The sequence below is a fragment of the Staurois parvus genome, unplaced genomic scaffold (genome assembly GCF_062004578.1).
Source record: "Staurois parvus isolate SC_StPar_1 unplaced genomic scaffold, SC_StPar_1.0 ptg000468l, whole genome shotgun sequence".
NCBI lineage: Eukaryota > Metazoa > Chordata > Amphibia > Anura > Ranidae > Staurois > Staurois parvus.
In genome coordinates, this window is record NW_028318264.1 from 811,201 (window position 1) to 821,664 (window position 10,464).

Genomic DNA, 10,464 nt, shown 5'->3' on the forward strand with positions numbered 1-10,464 from the left:
ACCCGCTGCACTCTGCATAATAATAACGGAGAATGTCCCCTAAGAAGTCATACACATCAACGGTTGCATGCTATAACTAATACAATGCTATAAATAATACAATTAAATAATAAACATAACATATATGATATTACACATTAAATTAAATCTGGGAAGGCCCGATGGATACATTGAAGGCTTTTTTAGATGTCATTGAAAAAAATGAACATGTCCTAGGTTTTTCTATCAATATGGATAGGACATCAGTGAATTTTTTAGATCTAAGTATTTATAAAGAAAATGGTGTTTTATTTACTAAGACTTATTTTAAGGAGACAGACAGAAATGGGTACATCCCGACCAGCAGCTGTCACCACCCTTCTTGGATTAATGGCATACCTAAGGGACAGTTTATTAGAATCCTGAGAAATTGCTCGAGGCTAAAAGAATTTATAGAGCAAACAGAAATAATTAAAAATAGATTCATACAAAAAGGATATGATCCTGAGGTATTGGAGAAAATTAGATATGAAATTAGTAAAAGTTATATAGGAGACAAAAAAATAAGGATATTAAAAAAGAATAAGACTAATAAGGTGGAGTATGCTTTTATTTCTGGTTTTAATTGTCAATATAAGGAGATGGAATCCATAGTTTGTAAATACTGGCCAATATTGATGAAGGACAACGTGTTGGGTCCTATTTTTACCAGAAAAGCCTTCTTTTATCTACAGGAAGAATACTAATTTAAGAGATGTTTTAGTTAAAAGTATTATCTCTCCTCCAAAATGAAATAAATTACATATATTTGATTTCAAAGGGTTTTATCCATGTAAAAAATGTATTATGTGCAAGGTCACCAATATGAAAAAGAGATCAATACAGGATTTTCCTTCATGTAGCACAGGTGTTAATTTTAAAATTAAGAAGTTTATCACCTGCTCTACGAAATAGGTAACGTATTTATTGGAATGTCCGTGTAGATTTCAGTATGTGGGCAGGACATCCAGGTCGCTACATATTAGATCGGGTGAACATATAAATAATATTAAGAAAGGGAAAAAGGATCACTGCCTTTCTAGACACTTTAGGGAGCATCATGACTGTGACCCTAGTGTGGTAAAATTTTGCGGAATAGACAGGATGGAAGCTCATTGGGGAGGTGGAGATAAATTAAAGGCAATTAATTAATTAAATTAATGTCCCAAAACAAAACTTTTTGGATATTTGAGCTTAAGACTATGAGACCGTATGGTTGGAATGTAGACCTGGATCTTAATTCCTTTATTTCTAATTTTTAATTTTTGAAGTGTCTAATAGGGATTATATATATTTTATCTGTATTTAGAGAGGAGAGGGTCCCACTCATATTTAATCTATATTTTAATATATGAATTTTAACATTTAAAATATATTTTTTAAGATTTATTTATGTTTAGTTTTATTTATGTTTTAGCTGTGCAATATTATTAATAATATATTATTCTAATAGAGGGACATATGAGTATGATTTATATATTTTATATTTTAATATTATTAGAACATTTATTTAAATTAGGGGCTAATTATAATATATTATAATATATAAGAAGTATATTATTGTGTTGGTATCAGAAGAAGAGTATTAAATTTATATGTGATATGGTTGTAAGAAGGGAAGTTATGTAGTAATTAGGATATGTATTTAATTTGGCCTCTAGGGGTGTTTGAGGATATGTTTTTAATTTTATTTTAATTTAATGTGTAATATCATATATGTAATTTATTATTTAATTGTATTATTTATAGCATCATGTATGCAGCCCTTGATGTGTATGACTTCTTAGGGGACATTCTCAGTTATTATTATGCAGAGTGCAGCGGGTTTGTCAGCCACGGGTGTTTACAATGAAAGAGATATATCGTAGTATGGGCAGCGGTCCCTTCCCTGACATGGCGGCCTTGGTCTCGGCGCTCATGTCAGAGAGGGGTATAAATACATCCTTCCTGCTTGACATCCCTTATGATTAAGTCCAATGACGAAACGCGTCAAGGGAAGTGATGTCAGACGCACAGCGGAACCGGAAGTGACCGAGCGCCCATTTTTGATCCTGGAAATTCCGATCTAATACACAGGTAGAGTGCTTCATAGGATCTCCAGAGGTCTGGCTGCTAGGATTTTGTTTCAATGGCAATTTTAAAGATGAAAATCATGTAAGCATATAAATAATTATTTAAAGGTTATATGCGGATTTACACTATTACTTATTCCATATATCTGGTGGGCATCGTTTTTGGAGTATGGAGACTAGTGTTTAGAGAGGAGTGTATCTAAGGGGTGTGAGGATCTCTGTGGTGGAACATATATGACATCATCCTGCCTTGATGATTACAAGCCCTGTGGTGTTTTGTATTTGGTAAGGGTATTTAATTGTACACTTTAGAAGTGGACACAATTTCTCACAAATATATTTTTTTCACAAGTTTTTCACCGTTTTGCTAGTATATTGTTTTCAAGTAATTGTCTCACTGACACGTTTACACGATTGTCCACTTTTTGACACTATTAGTGATCATGAGTGTTTTTGTGTTTGAATCACATGTGGTTTATTCAAGTTGCTAAGGATGACGAACTATGTGAGTTTTTCTCTTTTTTTGAGTTTTTTGTCCCAGAAGTCTTATTGGAGGCTGTTTCTCAACATGGGGGTTTTTCTTTGAACTTATGAATGACTTTTATTTTTGAGTGACTTTATTTACTTGGAAGGACATTGTCAGATATCAGGATTTGGGTATTTTGTATTCGGTATTTTGGCATTGTTTTGGTTTTGTTATAAGCATATTATTTTATTAGATCATTACACTTTTTGGGGTGAAAGTGTTTACATGCATTGTGGGATTTTGTAGTACGTTGTTTAAGGGGATACCATATATTGATTTAAAGCAAATATATGGAAAAAGATAAGAGGGATCTCAATAATAAAATATAGAGAAACAAGTCTACAAATATTTGCAGATATAGATCCTGAAACATTGGCTAGAAGAAGATCCCTGAAGCCGTTATTGGAGCAGATGCGTAAAGAAAATGTGCAATACAGTTGGGGATTCCCAGCATGTCTGATTGGATGGAAAAATGGACGTTCCACTAGATTAAGGTTTCCAGAAGATTTACAGGACTTCTGTGAATGATTAGACTTACAGACAATAAACATCCCCGTATGGTCAGAGGGGGGTAAGGATAGCGGTGGGATGGAAAAAGAGAAGTGCCAATTAGTCCCTAAAAAGATACTGCAGTAGAAACGAGGGGGAAGGCTTGGTGGAAGAGTTGAGGGGAAGGGAGGTGTTTTTGTTTTTTTTTTCTCCCCCTTCTTCCCCACTTCCTCACATCACTCCAATAGTGGTCTGCCCTCCCCCTCTGTGAAGGAAGGAGGGGGAGGTTAGGGGAATATGAAGCAGGGGATATCTGAAAGGTATAATGGTTGAACAGAGAGAGAAAAAAGAAAGGAAAAAGGAGGTGGGGGGTGGGTCGGAAAGAAGATATTTTTAAGGTAGATAGAGAATAACATAGTAAAGGCAGGGCTTCAGAGGGTCCAACATGTATCCAAACGTGAGACCCAAGGATTGGGCTTGGGCATAGGTTAGGCATGTGTGGTCAGAGCTTCACCCCATAGTGGAATTACCAGTGGGATAGAACCACAATATATTCAAGCACAAGATGAGCCAGGGGGTGTTGGGATCTGGGGGGGTTGGGGATGGGGAGAATGGGAGGGTGGGGGGGGGGATAGAGGGGGGGGGGACTCCTCTGGAGATACCTACTTGTTCCAGATTATATACATCCGCTCCCCTATCAGATTGGGTATAGTTCAGTAAAGATAATGCATAAGGAATGAATGAGATTAAGTTTATGACCTATAATGTGAAGGGACTGAATACCCCAGTTAAAAGACATAAGATCCTAAGATAATTAAATCAACATTCTATTGAAGTAGTATATTTACAGGAGACACATATATCTCAGAATACAAATATTAAGCTATATTACAAGTACTAACCAACCTGGTATTTTGCTGACACAGAACGTGCTAAAGGAGTTGTAATTGGGTTTGCTAAGAATGTAAAATTTAATGTTGAAGATAGGTTGTTTCAGAGATCCTGTTGCCGTGCAGCCGTGCGACGGTGACAGATCCTCTAGGGCCGTAGCGGTGCGAGTGCGCATGTGCGGGATTGTGCGGGCGCGCATGCGCAGTAGCGCGGAAACTCACGCATGCGCAGTAAGCGTGCACATCATGCCAGGCGGGCTATTTAAACCTGCAGAACAGTAAAATCAATGCCTTCTGGTCTACTACGGTCCTGCACATATTACCTGATCCTGTTGCCTGTATTCTGATTTGCCTGACTAAGAAAGAACTCTGCCTGCACTGACCTCGGCTATCTCTGACCATCCGCTTACCTGCTCCCTTGTATTTTATCTGCCCGTTTGATACTGACCCGGCTTGTCTGACTCCGCTGCATCTACTTACCTGCACCTGTACCTGGCTTACATTCTGACGGCTGCCATACTTACCTGCCGCTGCACCCATGATCCTGCATCTGGCTTGCATCCTGACGTTTGCCATACTTCCCTGCCACTGCACCCACGGGCCTGCACCTGGCCTGCATCTTGGTCACCGCCATACCTGCCTGCTACTGCATCCACGCTCCGGTGTCCAGTCCCTGTCTGCATCCTGATTACCGCCATACCTGCCTGCTGCTGCACCTACGTTCCTGCATCTGCACCTGGCCTGCAACCAGATCCCCTGGGTCTCCAGCTAGCTGCCGCAAGTTCCAGATCCACCTGGCACTCGTGCCACTCCTGGCTCTGCGCCCTCTGTTTTCACTATCAGGGCTCCAAGCGGGATCGTAAGAGGACGCCTTCTCTCCACGTTCAGGCTCCCCAACCAGGTACATGACAGGTTGACTGACCCTGAAGGTCATTTTTTTTTTCTGAGAGGGAAGCTACAGGAAGTGGAATGTACATTAGCAAATATCTATTGTCCTAACAAAAACCCAATGAGATATCTGGAGAATACATTAAGAAAACCTATATATTTTAAGAAGGGTAAACTGATTGTGGCAGGAGACTTTCATTTCTGTATGGACCCATGGATGGATATATCGTCACAGGTGCAGAGAAATGGAGGTAAATGTCTAAAGTCTATCAAAAGGATGTTGCATCAGTGTCAACTGATGGACGTCTGGAGAATTAAACATCCAAGGGAAAGAGACTATACATTCTATTCTCCAGCACATGGGATGTATTCTAGGACTATATAATGGTATAACATAGACTCTTGGAGCCTCTGGTCAAATTAATATAGAAGTTATGTCAATATCAGATCATGCTCCTGTCACAATGAAGTTACAATGGGGGAAAGAGCAGAACAAGATAAACATATGGAAACTAAATGAGACGATCTTACAGGACCAAGAAACAGAGATAAGAATTAGAGATGAAATAGAACGGTATTTTCTGTCAAACAAGATGGAAGGGTTCTCAGTAGCCACGGTATGGGAAGCGCATAAGGCATATATAAGGGGTATCTTGATTGCTATAGGAGCAGAAAAAAAGAAAGAACGGTTGAAGAAAATCAAGCTGTTAACAGAGGATGTATATGTGTTAGAACAACTACACAAAAAGAAAACTGTATATATATCAGAAGATAATCCTAAAAAGAGCTGAGTTTAAGGATTTGATGAAACAAGAAATGAGAACATTTAACATGGTGGCAAAAAAAGATATCACTGGGGGAATAGACCAGGAAAACATTTAATGAGAAGATTGAGGTATAAGAAAGCGATGAACTATATAGACAAAAACAAAGATGAGACTGAGGAAATGGTATATTCAACCACTGATATCGCTCATGTATTTAAAAAGTATTATAGTAGGTTATATGAGGTAAAACCAAAGGCCTTAAAAGGAGTGGAAGCAGAAAGAAGGAGAAAAAAGCAGACATACTTAAAAGAAGCTGGAATACCGAGATTGAGGAAAGAAAGACTAGTAGCCTTAGAGAAACCAATGACACAAGAATAAATACAAGTAGCGTTGAAAGTACAGCAGCAGGGAAAAGCCACAGGCCAAACGGTTATACAATGACATATTATAAGAAATTTAAAGAACAATTAGTCTCTAAAATGTGTATGTATATGAATGCATTATGTGAGGGGTTGGAAATGAGGTAGGAGTCATTGCAGGAATATATTACAATTATATCAAAAGAGTGGAAAGATCTATCCTAATGTGCCAGTTATAGACCTATATCATTATTGAATACTGTTATGAATCTATATGCAAAAGTCTTAGCAACCAGGATGAAAGATCTAATGCCGGAGTGGATCCACTTAGATCAAATGGGAGTTATCCTAAGAAAGGAGGGAAGGGATAATGGTTTAAGATCATTGTTACTTCTGCAAAAAAGCAAGACAGAGAAGTCTTCTGTTTTGATTCTGTCGATTGATGCTGAAAAACTTTTGACAGGGTAGACTGGGGTTTTATGATGGACACACTGGAGGTATTGGGAATAGGACCAAAAATGAGCCAATGGATAAAAAAGTTATATAGCCATCCCTCAGCAGTTATGAAAGTAAATGGTTTGTTGTCACGGTTTTTTAAAATGCATAATGAAACAAGGCAGGGATTGTCAGAGATGCGGGTGTGACCAGAGATGTGTGTACTGACACAGGGAAACGCAGGCTTCAGATATGGTATAAATAAGACAATTTATTAAGACTAACAATACAAATATAAACACAGTGCACCAAACCCCAAGCTAACACAAATACATACAACAAGGTGAAACAAACCCAAACCTAAACTGATATAGATACACAGGTACATACACATATAGAGCACAACGTAGTCAGGCAGGCCGGGTTGATAACTATCGGGCAGGTAGGTACAGGAGGAGCAGGCGGAGAGAATGGTCAGGGTCACAAGCCAGGGATCAAACAGGAGAAGTCAGCAGAGGTCAGGATCAGGCAGGGTCGGCAACAAGTCAGGCAGAAACAGAAACAGGAACAGGAATGCAGGTTACAAGGTACAGGGGCCCATGGAAAAACACACACCAAGGCACAGACTGCAGGTCTGGCCATCCCTTAAATACACCTGCAATCAGCCCCAGGTGATGGCTAATTGCTGAAGTGAACCTCTGGTTGTTGAGAGCACCCGCTTGCCAGCCCTGGTACTGCAGCCCACAAGGCAGGTGAGTCCCACCACTATTGGCAAGTCCATTCCTGACAGGGATGCCCGCTTTCCTCTTTGCTATTTGTTCTGTCTCTAGAGCCATTATGAGCAACTGTACAGAACAGTGTTGATATAAAAGGAATTCAGATAGGAGATGTGGAACATAAAGTCGTGGCATATGCTGACGATATGTTCTACATTGTAAATCCTAGGTTGATGCTACCTAATTTAATGAGAATATTAAAACATTATGGAGAATTATCAAACTTAAACATTAATCTCTCAAAGTCAAAGATTCTAAATATTAATGTTCGGCTGATAGAGAAGAGGGCCTTACTGAAAAAAATTCCTTTCACATGGAGGCAAAAGAATTAAATGATCTAGGAATAAATTAACTCCGTCCCTTAAGAATTTATACCAGGTAAACTACTTCCCAATAATAAATGAGATAAAAGATGACTTGAGGAGACTATCAATAGGACCACTTTCCTGGATTGGACGAATACATTTGGTAAAGATGGTGATAGTGCCAAAAATTCTATAAAAATTTCAAATGCTCCCAATACATTTACCAGGGACATATTTTGAGATTATAAAAAAATTATACTTAGATATATATGGGTAAATAAAAAGCCAAGAGTAAAATACGAAGTTCTGTGTAAAGATAAAGTAAATGGGGGCCTAAATGTGCCAGATTTTAAGAGATATTATCACTCTGTATAAATATCACGAACAGTTGATTGGAAATATAATACACAAGGAAAAAGTTGGGTTAAAATGGAAAAGACACTAAGTGAGACACAGTTAGATAGGATTGCTTGGGTACCACAACAGTTTTGTATGTTTCCTGAACACACAAGCACTTTAACGCGGAACGTATTTAGAGTATGGGACTCATTGCATGTGAATATGGGATGGGAATATAATTCACCGTTGATACCACTGGCAGAAACAAACTATTTTCCACCAGGGAAAGATAACATTTTTGGAAAGTGGATTAAAGACAATAATGCATAGGTAAAAGATATCATTAAAAAAGGGGAAATATGTTCTTTTTAAGATTTAAAAAATAAAAAGGATTTGTTTTTCACATTAGATGAGTGGCAATACTAAGACATTTTGTTACAGTGCTTCCACAGCCATTACGATCAGTGGAATACCTGTATCCATTTGAACAAATGCTTAGTTCAGATATAATTAGAAAACACGGTACCTCCCGTATTTATAAGATCCTTACTGCAATATCGGGACCTGCTTCTCCACCGTGTGTGGAGAAGTGGGAAAAGGAGCTGGGAACACAACTGAATGGACAGCAAAAAAAGAAAATATTTAAATTAGCACATGGTGCCATAGATATGATCACAATAGAAATGAATTATACATGTTTGCTGAGATGGTATATCACTCCTAATGGGGGACATAGGCAACAAGTAGAGAAATCACTATTATGTTGGAGAGGGTGTGGGATAAAGGGAACAATGGCACATATATGGTGGGATTGCCCCAGAACACAGGAGTTTTGGGAGGAAATAACTCAGATAATCGGGAATGAGTATTTTGAAAGACCCTTGGGTATGTTTATTCCATTGTACTGAGTTAACAGTGAAACGATATAGGAATATGATGGCATTTTATCTAATAAATGTGGCAAAAGGATTGATCCCTAAATTTTGGCAGAAACAGGAGATACCAAAAATAAAAGAATGGTTGTATAGGGTTCAGCATATATAGGATGGAGGAACTACACCATATAGGAGAGGAAAAAACAGAAACATACTAAACAATATGGGAACGGTGGAAAGAGTTTAAAATCTCAAAATGATATGCAGAACTGGTAGCAGTCTAAATGAAGAGAAGAAAGAGGGATGGAGTAAAATGAAGGAAAGGGTAGAGAGGAGGAAAGAAGGGGGAGATGGACAATAAAGAAATTAATGAAGGAGCAAGAAGAAAAATGGAAAAAGTGAACAGGAGAGGAGTTGGAGAGGTAAATTTTGGGGGGAGGGGGGAAGGGAATGGGGGGTGGGGAATTTGTAAAAATATGCTTTGGAAAATTTATTTGTATTGTATTGATTTAGACTGTGTTTGTGATTTTGAAATTCAAAACTAAAAAAAAGATCCTTTTTTGTGTAAAGCAAGATTTCTTTAAGATGCTAAAGCAACAGAAATATTCCCTTTAGAATGGTGTTGAGAACTGGGCAAGGTCTCTTTAACAGATGAATACACAAATTTGTTAAAATTGAAAAAAGGGTTGGATGCAGACTTCAGCAGAGTTTAAACTCCTAAAGATGTTGAAGTAGTCTGGCCGTTCCTTTAGAGCTGGAAGGGGCTTGAGATGAGATACTAAGTGTAATCCTCTCTGCATGGAACACGCTCTGTAGCCAGAGTCCTGCAGTTTCAGATTAATAGGGAGACACTAAAGCAGTAGGCTGCAGTACTGAATGGGCTAGGCTACAGGTGTCAAACACAAGACTTGCGGGCCGAATCCGGCCCTCCAGGCAATTTCATGTGGCCCCTGCACCTCTCCTGTAGGTACTCCCTTGTCTACCACTCTCACCTTGTCTCAGCAGTTGGCAGCAGAGAGGAGAATAGAACTCCTCTGCCAAATCCTGCACTTCTCAGTGCAGCTGCAGCACCCCCTCATCTCAGCCTCCCCTAGTCTCAGCATTCAGCAAACTCTGGTAACTGACTGCACTCCTCCTCTGGTCCTCCTGTAGACCCTGCACTTTCTGCTTTCCAGCTCTGCCCCTAAAGGGGGTGCACGGCGACGTTAGGGAGAGTGTGGGATTCTTGACATCTGATGTAATGGGGGTGGGGTGCTCTGGACATCTAGTCTTACAGATACAACCAGCTCTTTGGGGGCAACTTTAATGCTGATATGGCTCGCAATGACATGGAGTTTGACAGCCCTGGGCTAGGCAGTCTGTGTCTCAATGTGATAAACTGTAATGTAAGGAGTACTGAACTGGAACTGTTGAAAATAACAGAGTCACTTGCAACTTGTGATGATCTGGGTTATGGAGCCCTCCCACCTGGCCTACAGTGTTTGCTGAAGAATAATGGTCTCCCTGTTAGGGGTCCCCCATGTTCTGATGATCCCTCTGTCAAAGAAGCAATGCCTTCTATCAGTCTGCCTGCAGGATTGACTATCCTGCTCATTAGCGATGTCAGCGGTCTTCAGTCTCTCTTTCCTTCGCAGCGATGTGGCCCGATCCAGCCTGGATCCCCTGAGTCCCACACTGCCTTCTCCACACACATGTCCTCGGCCTCTCACCATCTACTTTCTTTCC